The 25,997-nt window shown below is 49.6% G+C and overlaps 1 protein-coding gene across 10 annotated transcripts in view; it reads right to left on the reverse strand.

Annotated features, from left to right (window-relative positions):
- The window catches only part of CTBP2 (C-terminal binding protein 2), a 164,047-nt gene that overhangs the window by 61,244 nt on the left and 76,806 nt on the right, over positions 1 to 25,997 (reverse strand). For 3 of the 10 annotated variants that reach the window (XM_087432827.1, XM_087432826.1, XM_087432825.1), the window contains exon 3: positions 220 to 295. The exons of the other annotated variants lie outside the window; for them this stretch is intronic. The gene's annotated coding sequence lies outside the window, so the exon portion shown is untranslated. The remainder of the gene's footprint in view (positions 1 to 219; positions 296 to 25,997) is intronic. 10 annotated transcript variants of the gene reach the window in all.

Raw genomic sequence — 25,997 nt, forward strand, 5'->3', positions numbered from 1 at the left:
GGATGACCTCAGAATAGACCACCTTTTCAGTAGACATTAATTTGGAGAGGGAGGTGGAAAAAAGCAGATTTTTCCAAGCTTATTCAGGAACGGATGCTGGCTAACAGCTGCCAGCCTGGAAGCACGGCCTTCTCTCTGGGCCCCTCAACCCGGCCCTTTGCATCTTCATGGCCGCTGGCCTCTACCAGCCAGACTGACCACAGCAGAGGGAGAGCCTACCTCTCCAGTCTCTTCCGATCACCAGGTTCTAAGAAGCCGATGCACTGATGCAGGAAATCAGCTCCCTTCTCCACACCTGCAGGGCACCCGAATGGTTTGGGTTAGAGAAGGAAAAGGGGCTGGTTTAGTCCACTGATGCTGAAGTAGGGAACACACACACCCCATCCAATCCCCACACCTCTGTGGGACCAGCATCCTCTCTTACCACCATTTCAAAGCCAAGGTTGGCAGAGCAACAGATGCCACTGGGCAGTGCGGCTTACCCTTGGCCTGACTTGGCAGGTGATGCCTTTGGAAGGAACCCACACATAGAGATCCCAGGTGTCCCACAGGAGCTCTGATTCCACCTACTCCAGGAAACCTCCTGGACGAGTCTCTCCACCCTTCTTCTTGCTCTGCCTCTGACATCACAACCCCTCCTCATCTTGTTCCAAACCACATCACGTGGGATTTGCTTTGACCTCCTGGAGGAGGGTACTCTGTACAGCCCACTTCAGGGTGGACAACCCAGCCAGGCATGTGGGCCACCTGGTGGCCAAGAGGAGGCTGAGAGAGGCCAACAGGCAAGGCCCAGGTCAGAGGCTGACAGGAGAGGGAATTCCAGCTGGTTCGGTGGAGATAAAGTTATCAATGTGAAGGATGGATGGATGGAGTCCTCTGTCTGTTTTCAGAAAGTGAGTGTCTGGAAAGATTATCTCAAACACAAACAGTGGAAGAGCTCACTCCAAACCCGCACAACCTGCCTGAAGGAGTAGGGACGCAGCCTCCCAAGTTCAGTGCGATGGGTCAGAGAGTAGCCAGTCAAGGACCAAACCAAATAAAGACTTCCGAGCAACCTGCTCAAAACCTGGAGCCCAGCCTGATGTGTGCTGGCCAGTGTGGCCAGGAAAGCGAGCTTATTAGTACCCTGGGCAAGGCCCCCACACAGCTCAGCTCATCACTTCCCACATCCGAGGGGCCAACACTTTAGGGCATGCCATGGGACAGGGGTGTTTCACGTGCCTGGGGGTGGCCTGTCCTTTATTTCAAGTGAGGTGTCGCTTGCACAAAGGCAGACATGCAGGAAAGCCAACTCGGGAACAGAGTAGATTGTCTGGTTTTATGACAACAGATATTCTGAGTCTGGATCTTCACAAATATCCAAATTCCATCATAACGTTTCTGTACCAGGAAAGCCACTGGGCTGTACCCGTGGAGGCATCACAAGCCCACACAGCACCCCGTTCTCACGCAAGAGTTTTAAGGAAATGTTAAGTCGGAACCAGACATCCCTAACTCCAGAAAGTCCCTCGATTGAAAAGCAGTTCTTCCTAGATCTTATCTTTTCAACCTGAGTCAAATAAGGAAAATCTTAATCTTATATGTAGCTATTTAACAACATGAAATGGAAGAGCTTGCAGCTATTCATTTTGCTAAACACAGCTTTACTGTGGAGGACGGGGAGTGTAACGGAACCCCGAGGGGAGGCAGGCTCTGTGTGTATCCATGATGGCAACCAAGGGAAGGCGGTCAGCTCCCAGTCGGATGGGGGAGGAGAAGCAGGTGACACTCCTGTGTCACACAAATTCATCTTTGCTGACCAAACGCAAGAAGAAAAGAAGGGAGTGTGTTATAACCAGCTCCTTGTGTTTCTTTGTTTTAGGGTATTCCTGGAGTTAAACGGTCTTTTTGAATTAGTTCACCTGTTTTACAGCAGCTGCAAGTCTTTGGAGGGTAAACAATGCCCTTTTTACATTTATTGTAGCCCAAAGTGTTCTGGGCTATGGCTAAAATACCCCTTGGTGTAGAGAGGTTGCAAGAACAGGAGAGAGGAGGCAGCAATGCTCCCCATGAGAATTTTCTAGGGGTGTGAATCCTTGTCATAATTAACTGGGTTTTTCGAGAACAGGGCAAACACTGGGATGGCGAGGGTGGGTGGGGTTCATGTGAACACAATCACATGTTTAGATAATTATAGCTCGCTGTGTGCTAATGCCAAGGATCCTAATTTCACGTGAAATCCTCTTAAAGAACTCTTGACAAGGTGATGGCCATTTAAAAATCTGCTCTGAGCTAATTTATGGGGATGCTGTACACACTGGAGCCCCCGTGAGACAAAGAACAGACAAGGCAAGGAGGCTCTGAGGAGTCAGGATATGTGGACACTATATTTATGTTCCCAGATCAGACAAGACGTGAAAACAGCACAAGATGACGCTCTGGGAAAGGCAGGGTCCTGAGCACCCACGCCTTGCAGCACTCTGCTTCCTGCTGCAGCCAGCCCCAAGCGCACATCTATAGGCTCATTGTCAACATAAGGAAGACCCCAAAGGGCTTAACACACATTTCCAACCAAATGCCCACAGTCACATTGAGTGTAACTGTGTTGTTATGGATCCAATTATGTCTCCCCCCAAATTATGTTGAAGTCCTAGGCACTGAGGTACCTCAGTGACCTTATTTGGAGACAGGGTCTTGAGAGAGATGATCAAGTTAAACTGAGCTCGTTAGGATGGGTCCTAATCCAGTATGACTGGAGTCCTTATTAAAAGGCGAAACCTGGACACAGAGATATGGACAGAAGACCCTGTGAAGGCAGCCATCTACAAGCCAAGAAGAGAGGCCTAGAATAGACCCTTCCTTCCCAACCCTCAGTAGAAACCAAGCCTGACACCTTGATCTCAGACTTCTGGCCTCCAGAACTGCGTGACAATAAATTTCTGTTGTTGAAGCCACCCAGTTGGTGGTACTTTGTTATAGCAGCCCTAGCAAACTAATCCACGCCTACTGATGATATTGGGGACGACCACCCCACAAAACCCCTCTGGGGTCTTACACCGATGATGATGAGGGAAGCTCATGGCCTCCTTGGCAGGAAGCCTGGCGGTGGTGAAGCGGCAATCCCTACAGGGTAGGCATTTGTCAAGAATCCTGGCTTTATTACAAAGCGCCAAGCCAACCTGAGTCTAGCCTCATGCCTGAAAACTCAACAAATACGGACATGCCCACAGGCTATGCCCCAGTGGCTGCTAAGCCGGGCATCAGAACGGGGGCTGACTGGTGATGGAAGGGGCTGAGGGCCAAACTCCCACAACCAATGAGGAGCAGCCTCCTGAAAGGCCAAGACCCCTGTTTCCAGGGGAGAGACACAAAGAGAGAAACGTCCTAACCTTACTTTCCTTTAAACTGTGCTCTGCTCCCCAACGGGAATTCATTGTTTTAAACACACTACCACTGTCCTCTGTGTTAACACCACCTGGCAGATTTCTCCACCCTGATGCCAAGGGTGGGGGAAAGGGTGGTCCCACACTGCCCGTCTTGTTCCTCCGTCAGGCACTTGGCAGACCTCACTTCTGAGGAGGTGGGAACCTGCCCAGGAATCCACACGGCCCCTTGGGATTTGACAGCCAACAGATGACTCGGCTGTGCCCCCAAGCACCACGCCTGAGGGACAACGGTCTACTCTGGGCCAGGCTCCGTTAGGGATCTGGACTCTGTACACAGTGTTTCTGCTTCAGGGGCAGGGATTCCGGACTCAGGCAGGACACCGTGACTCCCATCACCTCTATTAATATGGCACTGGGGCAGTCTTGTACATCTCCACACTTCCAAAGTCTTAGGAAATTCTGAACGGAAGCCATTTCTGACTGTAAAAGCATTCTCCCTGGTCCATCCTCAAATTACTCCCTCGGAATGAAAGTACACACATAACGCAGCATGCAATTGCTGACCCAAGTATTTCTTCAAAATTAACAACTTCCGAATAAGTTCAACCATGATAAATGATGCCACTGCAGCCATCACCGAACCTCAGAGTTGAAGGGTGCGGGCAGCGGACCCCCAGGTTTCTGGGGTTCAGCTGGGAGTCAGCCTCTCCAGGACTGGGGCTCCCTCACCTCCAGGCACTGGATCCTGTGTGCTGCCGGCACTCTGGCACTCAGACATGGCTAGCAAATGGAGTAGGTTCAAAACGACCCCTTTTCATCCTTCGAATTGCAAGCACCCCTCCCATCTTCAGATAGCAAAAAGACATAGGCAAGAGGCTCAGGACGAGCGCTGGTCTTTTGCAGTCCAGCCTATGCACACCTGGTGGCCTCAGCAGCTCCTGGTGTCACCCAATAGGGCAGAGCACCTTCCTTGCTCTGCCTTGCAAGGAAGGTGCTCTGCCCCCCCCGAGGTGCCTCCCTCAGGCTCACGACGGACAGGGCCACAGCCCGCCCCCTCCAAGTCTTGCACGTGCTGCACCAGATCCAGACCCCAAAGGCCTCTGGAAAACCACAGGCTCCACCTCACAGGGGAGAGGGGGAGAGGTTGGCAGGCGTTGGTTTTTGAAAGGTCTGAGGTTAGACACCTCTGGGCTTCAGAGACAGCACCTCAGGCAAGGGCTGGGTGAGCATCTCAGATACTTCTCCTGGGGGAGGGGAGATCTAATGCCACCCCACGCCCCAGGACCCCTTCTTGCCTTATACTAGATTGGGGTTGGCCTGGGGGCTAGCGGGGGTAGGAAGGTCTGCAGATGTGGGAAGAGAGGAGAGAGGAAAGGGCAACTTCATTTGGAGAGGAAGAGACACACTTCCTGACTCACACACAGGGAACGGAGAGGCTTCCCCACCTGTGGGGCAGGGGTACTGGCCAATGATGCCCTTTATGCCTGGCAACATGAGGAACCAGGGGCCCAGCACAGGATCCGATCCTGCACAGGACCCCAGTGAAGGCTGCAGGGACAGGTCTCAATGACCTATCCAGACCCAGGATCCTGGTGACATATCAGCTCTCTATAGCAACCCACTGGTGGCATAGGGGAGCCAGCGGAAGGCATGCATATGGAACAGGGGGGAGGGGGTGTGAGTTGTCAGAGGTCCTTGGGGGATTTTCAGAGCCATGGCCCTTCCGAAGAGGCTTGGGGCAGATTCCATCCTTGCCGTGGAAGCCAGAGAAAGAATCAATACACATGGCCCCCAGTGATGCCCCCTCCTGGTATTCATGCCCTGTGTAAACTCTGCTTCTAACAAACAACTCGATTCTAACAGGCAGGTGATGGGATGTTGTTGCTGAGATCAGACCGTGGCTTCTGTCTTGGACATCCTCTCTCACTCTCTCTAGGGAAGCCAGTGCCCATGTGGTAAGCTGCTTTACGGAGAGGCCCACGTGGCAAGGAACTGAGGGTGGCCTCCGATCAACAGCCAGCGAGGAACCAAATCCAGCCAACAAGCAGGAAAGTGGCCTTGGAAGAGGACCCTCCCCCAGTTGAGCCTTCAGATGAGTTGGCAACCCTGGCTGACATCCTGACTGCAACATCACGAGAAACCCTAGCCAGGGCACCCAGTTAAGCTGTGTTGGATCCCTGACCCAGGGAAACCCTGAGATAAAGTTTTGTTATTTTAAGGCTCTAAATTTTGAGGCAATCTGTCACACAGCAATAGACAATTAATATAACCCCTTACCCAATCTATCAAATTTACTATGATCGCTGATATAGTACAGTTCAACAGGAAAGATAAAAACAATAATACATTTGTACTGCGATGGCACCAAGTTTATATTACCTACAGGACAGAGAATGCTAACAAAAAGCCACCAAAATGCTATAAATCCTCCGCTGCCCACGCTGACGCGAGGTCTGTGATATATCCAGTTCTGTAAACTCCGCGGTGAACTCTATTCTCTGCACATCAGCAATGCTCACAGCCCTGTAGAACGGAAAGTCTGCTGTGATTTTCACTTACCGCAGACGCTTAAAATAAATTCCAGGGTTGCATTCAACATGCACAGAGCTAACTAAGGCACCCTGGGGTCTCCACTCTGACTCATGCACACCCATAAATCTGGGGACATTAAGAAGAGCAGAGATGGGGCCCACATTAAGAATGCAGCCTTCTGGGCCACCCTCTGCATTCACTGGATAAACAGGCCCTCTTGTTTTCTTATTCTTAGAAATGGTCCTTGAACTGCAGCTACTATTAAAGTTGAGCTCTCCAAATCAGGGGAAAAAGGATGCAGATAACATGAAAGGCAGTCTGCAGAATCTCTGAGTACAAGAACAGCCTTTCCCGTGACATGAAACGACAGATGGGAGCTCTGCGATACCAGCAAGCCCACCTAGAACCCAACGGGACAGAAAACACATGGAGCATAGCTGTGGATGCATGCACACACACACACACACACACGTACACACATGCTTGTTTGGCCCTAGACAGTTTCTTGGAACCAGGGCATTTCTGGAACATTCTGAGACTTGAGAAGTCACCAAATCCAAACTACTACCCTCACAGATAAGAGAACCTGAGACTCAACAAATCCAGGCCCCTCCTAGCTGTAACTTCTTCTCATCCCCTAGGACCCGTGTCACCTCCAGCAGCTCTGCAGAGGTGTTATTGATGCAAAAATCTGCAAGACCAGGAGCCAGCTTGAGCCACACCAGCCAGGTTAGAAATGTGACAGCTACACCTCACTGAGCCATGCCCACAGTCCCTGAACCACAACTAGCACCCCCAGAGGCAGAGCTCCTCAGACCTAAGCGAGGAAATACCCACATAAGTCAGCAAAGAAACAGATCAGGCAAACAAGGAAAGAAAAACTGGTTTGTAAACTCATTAAAAAAACAAAGTCCAGGTAGAAACGTACCCAACGATTGGCAGGGGCTCCCTCTGGGAAGCGGGACTATGGGAGGGAAGGGAGCTCTCCGTATGGTTCCTAGTGGCTGGAATGTGTTTTCCCACCTGTATGACTTTAACAATAGCCAACACTCACAGAGCTTCATGTGGGGCAGGCACTATTCTAAGTGCTTTCCCAGGGTTAACTCACCCAACATGTCCACAGATAGCCTGCCAACACCTTTGGCTGCGCTGATTCAGTAAATAAAACGTCTACACTGAGGAGAAGAACACACCCAGCACAGTCGCCCACCTCAGTTATCAGACCTGCTCTGGGCGAGGCTTCGGGTTAGTCCCCGACATCCCAGGTGCTCGCAGGACTGAAGTGTAACCCCCACCCCAGACACGTTAAGAAGAGTGAGCCCAGACAAAGCTCAAATCCTTTAAGATAACATCACAACCCAGGGCCCCAGGGGGGCAGGATGACGGCTCAAAACCCACTCCCTCGAGTAATTTGCTGGTCTCCTGGCTATACTCTGTGTGTTAGTTTCACGTAAAGGCTAAAATACCAACGCTGTCTTCCTGTTTCCAGAACAGAGACAGCACCTGGTCAGATGGTGGTCTGCTCTCTTTGGATGCTGGATGTCTACACCCCATAGAACTTCCACAGGCTTAGGACCTCCAACTTGATGGCTCCCAACCCCACAGGGGCAACGGCTCGTCACACAGGTCCCATGAGGTGTACCCACTGGGGACCTGCCTCCCAGTCACGTCCGCGGCCTCCAATGTTTGACGAGCTGTGATCATGACATATATCCACACGCAAGGCCTGCAGATTCTGGAAGTTCTCTCCCACAGTGATGAGTTGGGTCCTTCACTGCATTCTCGGTTTGTGAGTCTCAGTTACATCTTTCTGTGGAAGCTACTGCTTCCCTTAGTTCACGGGGCACAGGGTAGCTTCTAGCTGTGGATCCTCCCGGCTCTGCGGAACCCGGGGTGTGCTGGGCTCCCCCTACCAGGTCCAAGGGGGAGAAGAGAGACAGGCAGAAACAGGAGGCAGGGTGATCCTATTCTCAGAGGGGAATTCAGGAAGGGTTAAACAGATCTTTAGAAACAAAACTTATGAAAATGGCCTCCATACAATTTGATGAGGTCAGCGAGTAGAGAGGCTTAATGACACTTGTAAGAAAAAACATCTGTCAGTGTCGAAAGGTCGGCAGGAAGTGAGTGGGATTTACGTGGCTCTGATTGGCCAGACCAACACTCCTAGAAAGAGAGACACACATGGCTTAACTTAGCCCAGAGGAACAACAAAAAACCCCTTTCAATTGTCCTCTGACCAGCCCCCACCTTCCTCTAAACAAGAGGCCAACACTGGGCTATGAAATCGTCAAGGACCCTGACTGGCAACTAGCTCTTTGTTCATTCACTGATCAGCCACCGAGGCTAAAATATTCCTGAATGAGCAGTCCTGGGGGAATGATGCTCTTGCTGCGTGTTTTTGTGTCGCCTCTCTGGGCCACAGCAATCTCCAGTTTTACTTTTTGGTTGGAAAACAACTTGGGTCACTTTGAATAGCAAATGTTTCAATAAATCCATCATCACAAAAACCAAAACAAGAGGTTTCTTTGGAAAAACAGGAAGTCCTGGTACATAACACGGCTTAAAATAGGGCCAAGTTCATTTGTTGACAAAACCCCCGCCTCCAAAGCCCATAGCCCTGATTTATCCAAGATCCAACGTACCTTTTAATCCTCCTTCAGCAACCGTCCTGTTCCCTTGAACGGCAGGCTGGCCTTGTCTTTGTTACTGCTCTGACCCAGGTCAGGGGGCTGGGGCCTGGCTCGGCCGGGTCTGCTTCCTGTCCACAAGCCCCGCGGAGGGTCTCAGGAGAAGCTGGCCCCCAGCACGGCCAATGCAGGAAGCAGACCCTGTGCTTTAAACGGGGGGCCCCTGTCAGGCTTCTCATCGGAATCATGTAAATCTTGGAGGCCTTCTGTGATTAGGGTCCTGTTTGTTCTTTATAGACTCTCATGGAGCCTTTCAGAAGCCCTGACTCTTGGGCCCAAACTCCCTGGCTATTACCTGAACTTAACCCCTGTGCAGTGGGCAGAGCAGGGTGTGGGCTTCAGCCATGTCTGAGAATGAGCCTCTTTCTTTCTCAACACCAGGCAGGAAGGAAGCCAAGAATATACAGTTTCCATTCTTCCCAAAGGAGCCCACTTTAAAGGGTACAGGCACAAGAAAAATCCCAATGAAATGTTACAGAAAGTTCTCCAATTAACAGATAGAGCCAGCCCGGTACACGAAGTAAATCCTGCATTTGTACATAGAGCGCTGGGTCTGCAAGACGCCTCTGGTGCCATCCCGTATGCCGGCCTCTCCCGCTGCGGCTACCTCTACCCCTTTCCCACGAATTTCTGCCTTTTCCTTCCTAACCACCAAGCACCAGGAGGACTGTTAACACAGCGCGGCATGATCATGGATCATAATTATACCCTTGTTAAAACGCGAAACCACACAATGCATATAGAAAGCTCAGAGAATCAAGCCAGCTAATTCTTAGAGACATCACCACCAACAACTTCATTTCCCAAGGTCCCTGGGTCTTCTACGACCTTAAACATTTCTTACCACCAGGGAAGGCAGAAGAAGGTTTCTGCATATTACTGTCAGGTATAAAAACCATCTGGTATAGCGCATTAAGTTTTCTATGCCGTTGCTAAACCAAAGGGGAATTTTGAAAAAAAAAAAGTCCAGGCTTAAGTAGAAAATGGTAGTTGTTTTAGGATTCCGGTGGGTTCTGTTGGTTTATAGAGGAGAAAATCGGATGCTGCTATATGAAGAGTAAGAGGCAGGAAATTTCATTGAAGATAGGAGAATTTAAAATTCAGTTTCAGGTATGTGGACAATCGTAGTGAAAAATGGGGGGGAAACACAGAATACATAACTTCAAAAAATAATTTGGGATTCAGATGAAATTTAATTTGGACCCAAGACTTGCCACCATTGACCATCCTGATTCTGGACCCTTGCGAAGGGCCACGGCCTGGAGCCAGCATGCTGCCCAGCTGAGTGTCCACGGTCAGTATTTTACGTCATTTTAAGCTCCTCAGGAGCAACATTCCCAGGGCGGCAACGCTGCAGCGAGCCCTGCGAGTGGCTCTCGTCTCTAGTTTCCTGCCCTGCCAGCCGGGGAGAGGCTTCTAGGGTCAGAGAAGAATCTGCCAGCCTCTGTCTGGGCTCCCAGACAGCTGGGAGCCTGTGCGGGGTCTGGCTTTGCAGCTCTTCTGGGGGAGACATTTAGGATGAGGTGGGGTTCAGGATCCACATGGGCTCACCCAGGCCTTCGCCCCTTTGAACACGCTCCACTGCCCCACCCTGGTCCTTCCTCACCAGGGGCCAAAGGCACGGAGGCCTCTTCCACATAATTGACGAGCTGTTGTGTGGCGGCCGCAGTGAGCCACTCATCGAAGTCATTCTTTTGAAGAGTGAACAACATGGAGAATTTGAACATATGTGACAGCACACAACTGATGCACACAGGCATTCCACCCAGCCATTTATTTTAAGGCATCATGTGCTATTTTTACACTCCACCGAAACATTGCCAAGGGAATCCACAAAGGAAAACAAGTGCGTTGTAGCTGCTCTGGCTACTCCGGCTTCACACTTAGAAAACAGATTATTATGGCATACTATGTGCCACCTTGTCTCAGACACAAAGGTCATAAAATAAGTCATCTGAAATTGAGTTCAAGTACTTTTTTTTTTTTTTTAAAGAAAAAGACACAAGTGGCTTTTAAATGGAAATGCAATTTTCTTACTCACCACTCCTGGCTGTGATATTCCACTCTCCTCGTGTGTGTGTGTGTGTGAGCATGTGTATGTGTCACGGCTTACCTGTAACACTGGTTCTGACCAAGCAACCAACTTGAAACTGCTGTGGAAGGAAGTGGCGATGCTTAGGCCCCAGAAGGGAAAGTTCTGGAGCCTTGCTCTCTGCCGTTAATTATATGCAGGGCAGTCATGCAGAAGGATTGAGTGTATCCTGTGTGGGCAGAACCATGACCAAGGAGGGAGAGGAAGCCAAAAGGAGATTTCATATGGATAAAGAAGTTTCTCACAGTCAAGGAAAGGCTGACCCCTGGATGTGAACCACACACCCCTGGAGACATGTTCCCCACCCCCAACTTAGAGGGCATGGAATACAGTGCAGGACTTGCCACAGTCAGGAGGCTCCCTTGACCAAGGGGGCAGGGGTGTTAAGGTGAAGGAGGTGGGACATGCAGTCTCACACCTGTAGATGTTTTTCCCCATTCTAGAATTTTCCAGCCTGCCCTGGAGGTGTGTCCAAGGCACCCCGCAGCCAGCCCCTATTAGATCCAGGTTCCCCGTGGCTCTTGTAATCCTGAACTCTCACGGGATTCCTGTGGAGGCAAACAGCCCTGGTATGTACCATTTTATTTTCACTCAAAACACCCTTCCTGGGACCATCCCAACAAGCTGAGCATACTATTTTCAACTAAGGCCCTGGCATTGTCTAGGAATGTTTTCAGGACTAAGCAAATTGCTAAAGCAAACATCTTATTTTCGTCTGCTAGGACAGCCAAGCACTGCAGAAGTATTTCCTGACAGGACTTCCAGGGGAACTGCCCCCTCTGGTGGAACTGTCTGCAGCAGACACTGTTCAGGGAGAAAGCTCTCTCTCTGGACACCGGGGCGTGGGGCACCCACGCATGCCTTGGGGGTGGATTCCGCTTCAGAAGCCATGCCCGGCAGCCCAGAGAAGGAATGAAGAGGGGGCGCCCTCCCCTCCCTGCTGCCTGCTCCCAGCTCCAAGGCACAGCCACTGTTTGAAACCAAATACCAATTCCCTTCAGCTCTGCTGGAGAAGACACACAGCCACCAGGTGACACAGGGCACAGGAGAGGAGAATAGGGTCCATCAAAGAAAACCAGTGAGGCCGCAACACCCCCCAGCCAGGCACGACAGCGAGCTGGTACCGCAGCAGAAACTGAGGCTGGCACACCTGGGCTCCCGCACACCCCACAGCGAGGGTATCGGCCCCTTGGGGCCGCCGACACAATGATTAGCAGCATTCCTGGGAGCAGCAGCTGGGGCAATAACAACACTCACAGGTTTAAGACTCCCGGGCACCTTTCTTGGTGCTTTGCAGGTATTAACTCATTCTTTCCAACAGTCTGAGGAAATAGGTGTATTATTAGCATCATTTAAAATGACAAAGCTGAGGCCCAGAGCAGAAAACAACTTGCTTAAGGAGACACAGCTGGTGGTAGAGCTGGACCCTGAATCCGGCAATGCCTTTGGGCTCTAGTCACACTCACCGGCCTCTGTGACAGCACCTAAGCTCATGGGCATTTCAGTTAGTATTTTCAAAGAGCCTGAGCAAGGGGACAGAACCAAGTGAATTTGCAACTGCGCCTGCAGAAGAGAATGGGGGTGGGCTGGGGGCAGCTGAGGCCTGGGGTCTACCCCTCAGCCTGGATAATTAGAAAGAAGGTCACCCCGAAGAAGAAGAGGGTTGGGGCACAGGAGTGGCTCATAAAGGTCACAAATTGTTAAATTTTCTTTAGGCGTGAAATGCTATTATTACCAGTTATTTATTTAATGTATGTATGTATTTTTGTGAGGAAGATCAGCCCTGAGCTAACATCCATGCCAATCCTCCTCTTTTTGCTGAGGAAGACTGGCCCTGGGCTAACTTCCGTGCCCATCTTCCTCTACTTTATATGGGATGCCGCCACAGCACGGCCTGACAAGCGTTGCATCGGTGCGCGTCTGGGATCCGAGCCCGGGCCGCCAGCTGCGGAGTGCGCACACTTAACTGCTATGCCACGGGGCCGGCCCCAATTACCATATTTTTAAATGGCAAAAATTTTTTTCTCATTTAGAAATATAAACAGAAATATTTACCGATGCAATGAAACGGTGGCTAGGATTAGCTTTAAAATAGCCTGGTGGCGTGTGTGTGGGGCGCACGTGAAATGAGTCTGGCCATCAGTCGCTTACTGCCCAAGCTGGCTGACGGGGACGGGGGTGTTCAGTATACAATTTTCTCTGCTTTTGTATAATTGAGAATTTGTATAGGTTTTTTTTTTAAGCTCTCCATCTGTAAGATGGGGACAGTGTCGTCCACTTTGCAGAGCCGCTGAGGGGATCGCGGACTGCTGACGCAAACTCTCAATACAGCGGAGGAGTGGCAAGAGATGGTCCCTGCTGCTGTGGTTGCTATCAGTAATGAGGACTATCGAGCACACTGCATGCTCCTGGTGGCCCCATGGGCGGGTGAGTGGACAGACAGCTGTGCCCAGACGCTGGCTCTGGGCTTCCAGAGGGCAGGCCAGCCCCTGCGGGAAGGGAGCTCAGCCCAAGGACACCTGGTGCAGCAATGCTGAGTCCTGGGCAGTGGCACACTGCACCAGCCTCCACCTGGACTTTCGCGACCACATGCTGTACTAAACAGCTAACACTGGTTGAACCAAGAAAGAACAATGAGCAAATTATCACATCCTCCTTCTCCTTACGAAGAGATCTGGAAAGCTAATTACGTGTTACTGAGTACATCTTTATTTCCGATGTGGAACCAGGGCGGGTGGATTGCTCTAGTGGGTAGAAACATCATACTCAACGGTTAACCCGTAGCCACGTGCATGCGTGTCACACACACGTCATGAGGCCCATCACGCCATAGCGAGGAGTGAATGTTTGCTCACTGCCCGGCTTTGGCCACGCAAGGAACCAACAAGATTTGGCAAGGGCGCCGCGTGAGAACACTCAGACATGTCAATTCACTGGGTGGGCCTTAAGTGCAACCCCTTCTTGCTGTGGCAAACAGTTAAGTTCCTCTCAACGTACACAAAACTGGGGTGAAGTTCTGGGCCTTGGGCTCCCTGGCAGTAGTAAAAATTAATTGCCACATAAAATTGCTGATTCCCACCAAATGAAGCTCTACGATTTATCAACTCATGGATGGCGCAAACTCAATAGCGGCTGAACTACATCACCTGAGTTATTGCTGTGTTTTGTATCAGTGACAGCTTTACTGGGAATGAAAGTTTTGCAAATTCATTCACGTAGGACAAAATTCCAAAGAAAACAAAGGCATTAAGCAGACACAGCCCCTCTGCAGCTGTGTCACATAGATTCTCAAAGCCAGAGGGTGTCCGGAAGGACAAGGCTCTCTTAGCACAGGCCTGGGGTGGGGACCCAGGGTGTCACCTGCACCAGAGTCACTCACCTCCTCCCAGGCCACAGCACCAACCTACCCAGGGGCACTGCCCTCTGACACCCCGAAGCCCCACACCTTAACCTTCAGAGCCCACTGTCATTTAATTATCCAACTCCGCCTTCCTGTAGGAACCCAGTTATTTATAATGCATTAAAAAAATAAATCACTGCTGATTGCTTTTTTATTTTCAGCCAGGGCAATGAATTTATAAATAGCTTGTATGGTATAGCAAACAATGAGACGGAGCGCAACTTTGCCAAAGCCAAACGACAGTGACAGAAGGGGAGGGCAGCGCCATGCTTTTCAGGGGCAGAAGGCACCTTTGTTCTAACTGGAGTCATTCGCCTGGAAGGCTGGTACCCCAACCACTCTGTGGGCTCATCCTGATCCCACACCTGTTGGACAGCAATGGGTCGGTCTTTTTCTAATTTGAATTGGGCTGGGCACAAACAGGTAAGTTCGCTTCCAGTTTCCACAATCAGTGAGTAGTACAGGCAAGCAAACTTCCCAACTCCCCCGAACTCAGGCCTTTGGAGAAAAAACAACTTTGGGGGCATGCTTGGGGGACGAGTGTTCTCAAAGAGAACACTGAAAGAGTCCCTGGTCCTCCTTCAAAGGGAAACAGCTCCACTTCTCAAGGGAGAAGCACCCCAACTTAAATTCAAGAATTTCAGTTACATTAAAGAACACGAGTGTCACCATCCACTATGGAAGTTTGCTTCGTTTCTATTTGCATGGAGTGGATGCTCTGAATCTACTTTAGAATCCTATTCTCAAGGATAATTTGAAAGGAAGATCAGAGAGGTTATCAGTATCCAGCCTGTGGATTTTTCCCATTTCTGGACGCTGCAATTTGTCCCTTTGTCACTCTCACCCCCCCACCCCACCCCACCCCCGCCCATGCCGGGAGGAAGTGGGATGTGGCCCTGAGGTTTGTGGTCAAGGTCACAGGAAGACAGAGAAGAATGAAACCTTTCTGGTTTGGTTACTTAGCTCAAAGCTGGTTTTGTTCTTTTCTTCTTTCTTGGCTAAGTTTTGCATATTTAGGGTTTTAGTTTCACAAGTTTTCCTACCTCACTGGTTTTACGGCTTAATGAGCAGAGAATATTCTCTAATGATTATCTTAAACACTCCCACAGGTAACCACAACTGTTTCATGTAGAACATGAAATACCCTGAGAACATGAAAGCAGCTGAGTTGCCAATGAAACATTCACCACTAGAAACACACCAAGCTGTCCCCACCGCCATGGGCTGTGAACCCGTCTCTACAGAAGCTGCGGATCAGTCAGGAGGCTGCTTCAGAGAACACCCAGAGATCTCACCAATTTAGCCGCTGGGAGGAAAACGGGTCTCATGTCAACGCACAAAAAATTCACAAGGAAGCTACTCTGCCAGCCATGACCTATGATCTGGAATGTTCTCTGACTCTGGGATCTGATTCTTCCAGGAAGAACAAGCCATCCAAAACCAAAATGGAAGCCCTGCAACTGTGGGACTTGGCTTGAGCCCAGAACAAGCCAACCCACCTGTGGACGTGGTGCTTCTCCGTGCCCTGCAGGGAGGATCTGTACACTTCTCTGCAGGGATAACAACACTTGTTAAAAAGTTAAAGACAAGCCAGGGGAGAGTCAAGACTTCAATTCAACTCATGTCTCGCTGTCAAGTAACTTCAGCAAAATGCAGGGCATGGCCATAGGCTACTGGTCCCACCGCGGTCTCTCTGAAGCCCCTGGGGCTGAGAGGTTTGGGGAAGGGGAGGTGGAGAAGGAAAGAGGTGTGGATGTAGTTCAAGGATGCCAGGATCAGTGAAACACCAAATCCACACCCCTGTGCAGCCAGCTCCTAGCATTTGGTTTCTGTGGGTCTAAGCTGTGAACTAAGTGGGGGCCCCAGAGAAAATGGGGAGTTAAGTTAGAGGAGGCCACAGCAGTAGCACATGCTGGCTCTGTGGCCAGCCCCAGTGGAAATGAAATCCTACCAAGGCTTAAGACTCAAATTAATATTCATTCATCCTCCGTTTGAGGAAGTTCCTGTTTGAGGTATTTGGCCCAGCCTGACTTTCCATGTAAGGCAGTCAAAAAAAGGGTTATCATCCACCTCACTCTGAACTCCCTCTACCATCCAGGCCCATGTCCTAGACCCAGGCTGTCCCAAGACCAAAGGCTCAAAATATGGTGTATGTGCCCTAAAAAACAGCACGCCACAGGCAGGGGCACCCGGCTTGCCTTTCCTGTCCCAGGGGACCTTGGTCCTATCTCTGCAGCAGCCAAGTGCAGGGTCAGCCCCAGGAAGCCATGGAGCTGCAGGCCCACTGAGTGTCCAACAGGTGCCTAGTCAGGACCAGCAAACTCCTAAGCAGGCCTCCTGCAGCCCACTTACTCAGGATCCATCACTTCAGCAACATCGGAGGCCACCTGATTCCAGACAACCAGGTGCCCTCACCTCAGCGGGCGTCCAACAAGAAGTGGGAGACAGTGAGGAAAAGGACAGCCGAAAGGTCCATCCAAGCCCATGGCAGCAGGTCCCACTGACGACACCATTCCAGTAGATTCTGGACGTTTTATGGCAGAGCCAAGTTCCTGCCCAATGCCCTTCCTGGTGTGTGGAGGACACGTCTGTCACGTCTGCAGATGTTCACTGAGCCCCTGCTAGGTACAGGGCAAGCACCACAGAATGACTGTCCCGAATTTAGGAGTCTGAATTTCATCTGTATTAAAAGAATCCAAGCTTTGTACAGAGAAAGTAATACAAACCAAAGGAAAAAGTAAAACTCCCATCACCTTTCTCTCAAAATAGTAAGTTGTAAAAATCTAGGATGCAGTGCCGGCCCCGTGGCTTAGCGATTAAGCGCGCGCACTTGGCTACTGGCCGCCCGGGTTTGAGTCCCAGGTGCGCACCCCGACGCACCGCTTCTCCGGCCATGCTGAGGCTGTGTCCCACATACAGCAACTAGAAGGATGTGCAGCTATGACATGCAACTATCTACTGGGGCTTTGGGGGAAAAATAAAAATAAAAAATTAAAAACAAATCTAGGATGCAAAGAAATGTTATTTACATTTTGGATAACTAAAGTTTAGTGATTAATGAAACGAGAATTCTTCCTCCTAAAAGGCTGCAAGTTTCAATGGAGCATGAACCGCGGTGGGAATTAAGTGGCAGAGGGGTCAGGAATTCATCTTCAGATGGCACTGAAAATGCCCAGCATCCTGGAATGAGGAGGGCGGGTTCCAAGGGGCTCAGAGCCTGGCCAGGACGACTGTGCGGTTTCCTCAGACTGGCTGCTCATGCGGAGGGGCTGTGCTGGATCACCACCAGCCTCCACACAGAGGGGTTTCTGAGCCACTGCTCTCAGGTCCTGAATATCCACGCCCTGGAGAGGAGGATGTTTGGGACCACCAGGGTTGCGGGAGGTGTTCACCACATCACCAACTCCCTTGCAACTTGGAGGCCAGGCCCAGCAAGGGAGGACCAGGACCCGTGCTCCTCTCATGGGCTGCCTTTCCTGTCTCTGCAACCCAGCTCCCCTCCAGCAAACACATCAGCCCATCTCCCTCTGCAGAAGGCCTCCACTGCCTGACCTTGGACGACTCATTTCATCTCTGATCCTCCAGCTCCCGATCAGAGGCGGGAGATAAGCTGCAAGAATGAGATGGAGTGATGCCCAGGAAGGGCCCGGGCAGAGCAGCGCCCACTATTCTCCCAACAAACAGCTTCAAGGCCAGTCTTTTCCAGCCTGACTGTTCCATGACCGAGGATCTCTGGTCCCCTGCTTTGCCACTGAGTGATGTCCTCCCCACAAACCCCTCGCCAGCTCCCAACAGTCGGGCCCTTCTGCTGACAACACCAGCCCCACACAGCAACAGCATTACAGCTTTGTCAGGTCTGAAATTCCAAAATCAGAATCAGAAGTCTAATCTATAAAATATCTATAACAAGTTTCACCCAGCATGTACTTTCTCAAAGTTTCCATTTAGATGATTCTATTTTCCAGTATTAAATTCCTAAGCTAGGACACGGTCACTTCTGTTTGCTTTGCTGTTTCATCAGGAAATGGAGACTTGTGCTGACTAAACTCTCTTTTTTATGGAGGTTCTCAGAGAGAATATTTCATTGTTTGCCTGCTCCCTTGGGCCCCCCCCCCAGAAGTTGAATAGAAACCAAAGATGTGAAATTATTTCCTTTACTGCACCAAAACAAACAAAAACAAAAACAAAACCTTAGGGAATTGAGTAATATAGAGAGATAAAGAGTTACCCTCTCTAAATAAACTATGGACTTTATTTAATAATAATGTATCAATATTGGTTCATTAATTCTAACAAATGTATCATTCTAATGTAAGATGTTAATGATAGGGAAAACTAGATGCAGGGCATATGGGAATCTTTGTATTATCCTCTCAATTATTCTATAAATCTAAAACTGTTCTAAAATATAAATGTAAAATATATTGAAAAAAATTTTAAATCAAAGAAAAAAAAGCTACCCACTCTCATTGACACCAAATTCCTATAAAGAACAAATCCCCTGTTGGCAACGATTACCTGCCCCCACCCCTTCTGAGCTGACTTGCTCTGTGTGTCATAACAAGATTCCATCAGCATCCAGATGCTTCTGTGTGCTGTGACGCCACTGCACCCTCCTCTGCTGAGCAGGGAATGGGGGCAGCAGCAGCCAGGCTCGCAGAGGCAGGTGAGGAGGGACGGGGCATTTGAGGGGGAGCTCCATAAACCTGAGAGCCTGCCGAAGGCAGACAGACAGTCCTTGGCACTGGACTAGAGGGGCCAACCAGGGATTCAGGGGAATGAATGGAAAAACCAGGAGGTAAATGCAGAACGCCACGGATGGAGGAAGTGGTAAAGCCCACTAACAAATCACTCATTTGTGTAGTTAGCTTGAGCTGATGGGGAACAGGAAATTAATCCAACATGCCCAAGACTCGCGTTCCGATTCTTGGAACAAGGCAGGGGGGAACCCACCCCAAAGTGAAGTAAGACCAGAAAGATGGCAGTCAACACTTACAAGACTCGAAGTGAAACAGAGCTAATGGCGATAACAACCAGCCAAAGAGCCAGTGGATGGACCAGTCGGCCAGGTGTTAAAGGGCCTTTAGATAAAAAGCAGGGCTGACTGGAGCTCTGAGGAAAATAACGGCAAAATAACATCCTTAACAGATTAGACAATACATCTCTGAAACCATAGCTAACAGTCCAATATTTTTCCTTCAGTAACAAAACAATCAGCAAAAATCAACTTCCCAGATACCCAGAAAAGGATACCACACTGCCAAATGCTTCCAAAACAGACAGACACCACACCTTTGCAAAAGATGTCTACCAAATGCTGCAACTTCAGAAAGAGAGAATGAGAGCAGGAAACAGAATCTGGCAGTATTTATGGAGGAGGACAAGCCAAAACAGTCGGCTGCATACAGATGTAGAAGTCAGAGCATCTGGGGGATCTGGGGGAAGATCAGAAGTCAGGACAGTCACCTCCCCTCCAGGATCTGACGGTGACCGGCATGGGGCTGGGACATCCACATGATGCACGACCTCCTCAAGGCCTGGGCATGGGTTTTTATGGCCAGATACTGAACGCCAGAACAGAACCCATGTCCAGCCCCTATTTGTCCTGCAAGAAAAGGCAACTGGGAAGGACAAGAAGAAAAGTACCAGATGCCAATTCCTGGGTCCGTCACAGCCCAGCCTCCGCTCTTCCCGGTAAGTGGGGAGGGTGTGCTCCCCAATACCATCCACCGCCAGCTGCCAAATGGAGTTGCTGACACCCCAAGTGACCGTCTGGAGTCTCCGGAGGGACACACAGATCAGACACAGTGTGACAGGTCTCTCTCCCTCCTGGCCCTCAGGGCCCCAAAGGTCAAATTAATAAAAAGCTAGTTCAGAGAGTAGGTTTATTCCCCTCAATATGTGCTTCAGGACTTACTTATTATTTTATAAGCAACACCCCAAATCATTAACAAAAATGTTGATTACAGTTTTGGCAATCATTATTTAAACCATTACTTAAAACTGTTGGATGCAATAAACAGATATGACAGAATGGCAAGCAGCTGGCACCTCCAGAGCCCAGAACACCGTGTCAGAGAGAATGCAGCCACGGCAGTTCCAACGGGCTGCCCAGCCCTCACGTTCAAACCGGCCTGATAAGACTCTTTCCTGTTTTTGCAATTACGGGGTCACTGTGTTAAGTTCTTAACGTAGTTTTTTTTCTTAATCTCAATGTTGGTGATGCCCACTTAGAAGCGCAAGACCATTTGATTTCTCCAACGGATTCCACATCTCTTTCAAATTGGCTTTTTACATAAAATGAACATATTAGTGGAACTGGAAACCAGTCTTTATGTGGCAGATCAACTGCCTAGATCCATACAGGGGTTACCTTAACCCTAATACCACAGCTACAACAGATTTTTCCCAAAAGAAAGATAAAATTAAATTTCCTTTAGAATATAGGTTCATTAGGATTTGACACGTATAACGGCTAGTATTTGGACTTACCGCCATGGTGTACGGGTCCACGACTGGTGACACATGAGTGACCCGAGCCAGGGCCGGGTGCTGGGCTGGAGGCTGTGAAATGTCAGCTCACTCAAGCCTCCAGCCCCACAGTCCACATGTGGACAAGACTTCGGGATTCCAGCCGGAGTCTCTGGGACCGTAATCCTCAAACACGCCCGACACCACAGGATGCTGAGTACCACGGTGGCTATGAGGCTTTCTCCGCCGCAGCACTGTTGACACTGGACAGGGAATTCTGCATTGGTGGGGGGAGGGGTGGCCCTGTTCTGTGCATCACAGGGTGCCTAGCAGCATTCTTGGCCTCCACCCACCAGATGCCAGTAGCACCCCTCCCAATATAACAACCAAAAATGTCTCCAGGCGTTGCACAGGTCCCCTGGGGGGCACAATCACCCCGGGTTAAGAACTGCTGGGTGACCTTGGCACCAGTCTTTCTCACCAGGATATACGACAGGAGTCAGCAGACAACACCCAAGACCAACGCCCGACGTGCAAACTCACTTGTGGCTTCTCCGTGCTGCCAGGCGGACAATACACTTCTGCACCAAGTACAAGTCCACGCCAGTCCTTCCAGCCAGGACCCTTCAAGTCAAGGTAAGACAAGCCCTCCTCGAGGTTCTGAGAACCTCTGGGCAGTGTGGCCTGGCAGGGCTCCAAGCACCACCAGGCACTTGACACAGGCTTGGTGGTGATACTGGGCCAGGAGACACCTGGCTGGAAATGGGGAACGACTCCTAATTATCACCGTTCTTAGACTAAAAACAATTTTGGCCCAATTGGATGACCATTCGTCCTTAAAAAAGGACTACATAAAAATCCACGTGTATATTTTTAATGTCAATGGTCTAGTGATACCTCCTGCTCTGCGAAACTTTTTGGCAAGACGATGATCTTTCTTTCCAACAGAAATTCCTGTTAAAACAAGTTCAACGCTGTTCACAGAACTGAGAGAAAACCTACAAAACCCTGCCCTGGCCCCAGGCGGAGGAAAACTAGGTCCTCTTGATGATTCCCGGGGACTGTAAGCATCACTGGGGTCAGCCTGTGTCACTTGCTACCATGGTGACAGTGGGTGAGGAGCAGGGGCCGGACGTCCGGGGTGTAGTCTTGAGAACATGTTCATCATCTTGGAGAATCAGCCTCTAACTTACACTGGCTGGTTCCTCTCAACTCACTCCTTCCGTCCTCACTCCCCAAAAGGGAACTTGGAAGGTACCTGTCCTCCCAAACCTTTCCCTCTGGACGACTCACTAAGAATCTTAATGAAAAGCACCTTCTAGTAAACAGTTTAAATCCACATAACTCAAGGGTTCAGATGCTTTCTTATCCCCGGAAATGAGCCACATTTCAGGCCCCAGTTTTCTCATCTGGAGAACAAGGAGGGCAATCCAGCAGCCTCCAGAAGCTTCCTTCCAACCCTCCACGTTGTGACTTTCTAAAGCCTGCAGTGCCACTTCGAAATTCTGAATTAGAGGAACACAGCAAGAACAGCTCAAAGATCAAGCTTCAAGCACCATTCTTTTTATTTTCCAGACAATTTCTTGGGACACTATTCTGTATAACTCAGACCCTAGTCAAGAGTTTTAGGGGAAAAAGGAGTTTTGGGCTGTACTAGTCATGAGCCAGAGTCACTGACAGCACACACACGAGTCACACACCGGCAGTGCCGGGAAGTTTCATGAGGAATACAGAGGTCGTGATGAGGAATATAATGGGACAACTCAGGGTGACAAGGGATTCCATAAAGCATCGGCCACAGGGACGCTCTGGGGTCCCACCAGCAATCGCCCCCCAGGTGTGCCATAAAGACCACGGCGAGCACTGCCCTTTGGACGCTGAAATAAATGTGACCAGGGCGTATGTTTTGAAACACACAGCCGTCTGTTCCCTTTCCTCCTCCAGGGGCTTTTTCTGTCCCTCGAAGCACTCTTGTGCAGGACTTCCCATGGCCTGGCCCTTTCTAAATATTAACTAGCTCACACCTCCATCCCCTGTGCAGTTCCTCCTCAATAGCTACAGGTTCACCAGGGCAGAGCTCTAACTAGGTGAGATGCTAGTGTTGCCTAAACCGGAGAGGCCTCTCACCCTGGGGATGGCCCAAGTCTACCAGGTCCTGAATGTCCATCAACCATCCAGTAGGATGGATATATAAACTGAAGCATATTCATACAATGGAATATTACACAGCAGTGAAAAAAGTGAACTACCATTCACATGAAACACAGATGAATCTTATAGACACAATGCAAAAAGCCACAAAGAGTACAAACTGTATGATTCCATTTTAAGTTAAAAACACGGAAAGTTAATCTAAGGTAAGTCTATATAGTACCTTTGGGGAGAGGGAGATATGGCTAGATGGTCTTCAAATGAGACTTCTGAGGAGCTGGTAACATATAAGAACTTGTCCTAGGTGGGGGTTAAATAGTATATTTGCTGTGTAAATTCATTGAGCTGTACATTTAAGATTTGTGCACTGCTGTTTGTATATTCTATTTTCATTAAAATTTAAAAAGATGCATAAAAAGTGTCCTGAGTCTTACCACTCATCCCAGAGCCTCCCTCCCTCCCACAAAAAGCCTCCTTCTTTCTTTCTTTTCCCAAGCTCCAGATCGCCATTACCTAGACACCATCCCCAACACCAGAGGCAGCACCCACCTCTGGGCCCCTTCCCACCTCCACTCAGGTGGCCTCGAGTGCTGTGTTGTTCCCCAGGAGGACGTCCAGGTAGGACTCTTGGGTTTCAGCCCCACCTCCAGGGCTCCCTTGCCGTTTGTCCTTAGCAAAGCCATTCAGGTCATATACCACGAGTGGCTGAACCTAGAGGAAGAGTCAACATCTCTTCCAGGTCTAGAAACTTGAGTTCTGCCCGTGTTCAGATCCATCATTATTCTGCTCCTTTCCCAGGAACTCTGCCATGCCGTCCTCCTGTCTTCACTCACCCACACTCCTTCTAGCTCCCTGCACTCCTCCCCAAAAGAAACACATGGAATCTGAGAGGCAAGAGCCTCTCCATAAAAAACAAGCTCATTTACAAGCCCTCCCGCCAGCGACCGAACGTAAAAAGACACATTTGGCACAAATGAACCTCACAAAACCAAATGCCAGCCAGGTCAGCAATGCTTTGAGACAGCCGAGAGAAAAACAGAAATTGAGTTGTAGCAGGGGTTAAGAATTTGATATCCATGCTGGCCAGAGGCAGATCTTTTCTCAGGGACTGTCTACTGATTTCCAGATTTCTTCCCAGGAGAGTTTTAACATCCAGAAAGGTTTCCTCCTTCCCAGATCCTCTTTTTATACTTCCCCCTTTAAACTGTCATTTCTGCCAAGAATCATCTGTCTCGCTACTTCCTGCGGCCCCATTAATTACAATAACAAGAAATAACCCTGCGGTGATGTCATCCAAACTTTTACTTCCTGTAGTGAACCAACAGGTCAGCCCAATCTTGCAGAGGCTAGCTGCGTCCCACCTCCATTTTGGAAAGAAAAAAATCATGGCTCTCACACTCCATGAAAGCTTTTACGTTTACAGAGGCACTCACCCCAAAGGTTTTATAAGTTAAATAAAAATGAAATGTGTGTCAGGCACCACTACCACCAAAATGTAGCTATTGTAAGGGGAAAACAAGCAATCGATTGTGTAAAGCTGTGAATGTAGGTTTATATACATAAAGAAAAGGCACATTTTCAAGACACATGTAATGAGATGTAGGGTACAAAATACACGCAGTGTTTCTAGCATGTCTGAGCTAGGAAGGGGTGGAGTTTTTCGTCTGACATCTGTGGGGATAGAGGCACCCGTGGGTGACATGGACACATGTGAGAAAGGGAAAGCTACCTGTATCTGTATTTTTAGAGTGACAGGACAGAACTGGAGGCATGGAAGGAAGGAACTGCCCTGCCTTGGGCTCCAGCTCCATGGACTCAGAGAACAAAGTTACTCGTCTCCTGCACAAAGCCTGGCAGCCAACAATGATAGGCGTTCTTAATTTTCTGAAGGGATCAAAGAATAAAGCTGTGTCCAATGGCACATTGTGGAAAGTTCTGTGCTTGGGATTTCCAACAAAAAGGGCTCTCTAGGGCAGACAAATAGGAGCCTACCTGGAATAAAGGGGACCCAGGTCAGCTAGCTACAGAAATCACCCATGACATAGCTGTGCCCAACCCAACTGTGTTCCACAGTCCTCCCATTCCTTTGCACCCTACATTCAACGTCGGGTCACCTCCACAGCATTTAGTCTAAATGGGGCCACCACCTGGAGTCTCTTCTGTGATTTCCACACTTAATACCAATGTTATCTTGGGTTACTGCTTAAAGGCCAAGTCTGAATCCAGACGCAGGTGGCGTCCCTGGATGTGTTGTTGGGGGGAGGGGTGGCCACTCTGATGCCATACTGCCCAGCCCACAGGAGAAAACGTGCTCTGACCTCATCATCACAATTCCTGCAAGAACTGAAACAGAACCCTTCACGTGGGACACCACGGGCTTGGGTATTAAGATCAACAATCAGGAACTTCTAGGACTTATTTCCTGTTGCAAGGACAGGGCCCAAATATTGCCCAAGAAGATTGTTTTTTGTCTCTAGCCTTCCAGAAGCAAAGTCTTATTATCAGTTATGATATAAATTATTTGCTGTTGAACCTGTTGTGCTCACAAGGACACTCCCTCACCTAGAACCAGATGTTCTGTAGCCACCCTAACATTTTTTTATTTCCACAGATGTTTTAACCCAAAGTGCCTTGGCCAGGTCAGGTCCTGACAAGTTCTACCAGGGTCGATTCCACGTATCCAGGAAAGTGCTGAAGAGACACGAGGGCCATGGGTAGGCCAGGCTGTAATGGTGACCGTCTGGGCAGGGGCAGGAGGGAGGCAGGAACAGCACATCTTTACTGGGGGCAAATCTGGAGTTGGAGCCAGCATTAGGTCACGGGGAGAACCCGTGAGCATTTCTTTAGATACCTCGGGGAGCCGGGCGTCTCCCCACAACTTAATGTGACCCCTACCAATGATAATGTTCTGTCTTTCTCAAGCTGTGCTTCCCTGCCATGGATCATGGCCAGAATATTCCTTTTAGGCCAATCAAAAAATAGGCGGAAAAGTATCCCAAGCTCCAGCCCTTGGTGGGTTCAAGTTTCTCCACCCTCCACGGGGAGTTTGGAAGCTGTGAGTGGGGTTCCTGGTTTGTTGAGTCTCCTGGTTCCTAGTAGGTGGAGGACCTAGAGATGGAGCACCTTCCACAGTGGCTGCTGAGTCTCATGTCAGCTGTCACTCTCCAGCAGTGCTGAGCATTCCTCCCAGAAAAGTGTGGAAAGGGGACTGCTACAGAATATTCCTAATTGGTCAACTCATCTGCCCACTGGATCTCCTTCCAAACTTGGGATGTAGCCATTCAGTCTCATGGACGCCG

Source organism: Ceratotherium simum, chromosome 6 (genome assembly GCF_057802395.1).
Source record: "Ceratotherium simum simum isolate JZ-2026a chromosome 6, ASM5780239v1, whole genome shotgun sequence".
Taxonomy (NCBI): Eukaryota; Metazoa; Chordata; class Mammalia; order Perissodactyla; family Rhinocerotidae; genus Ceratotherium; species Ceratotherium simum.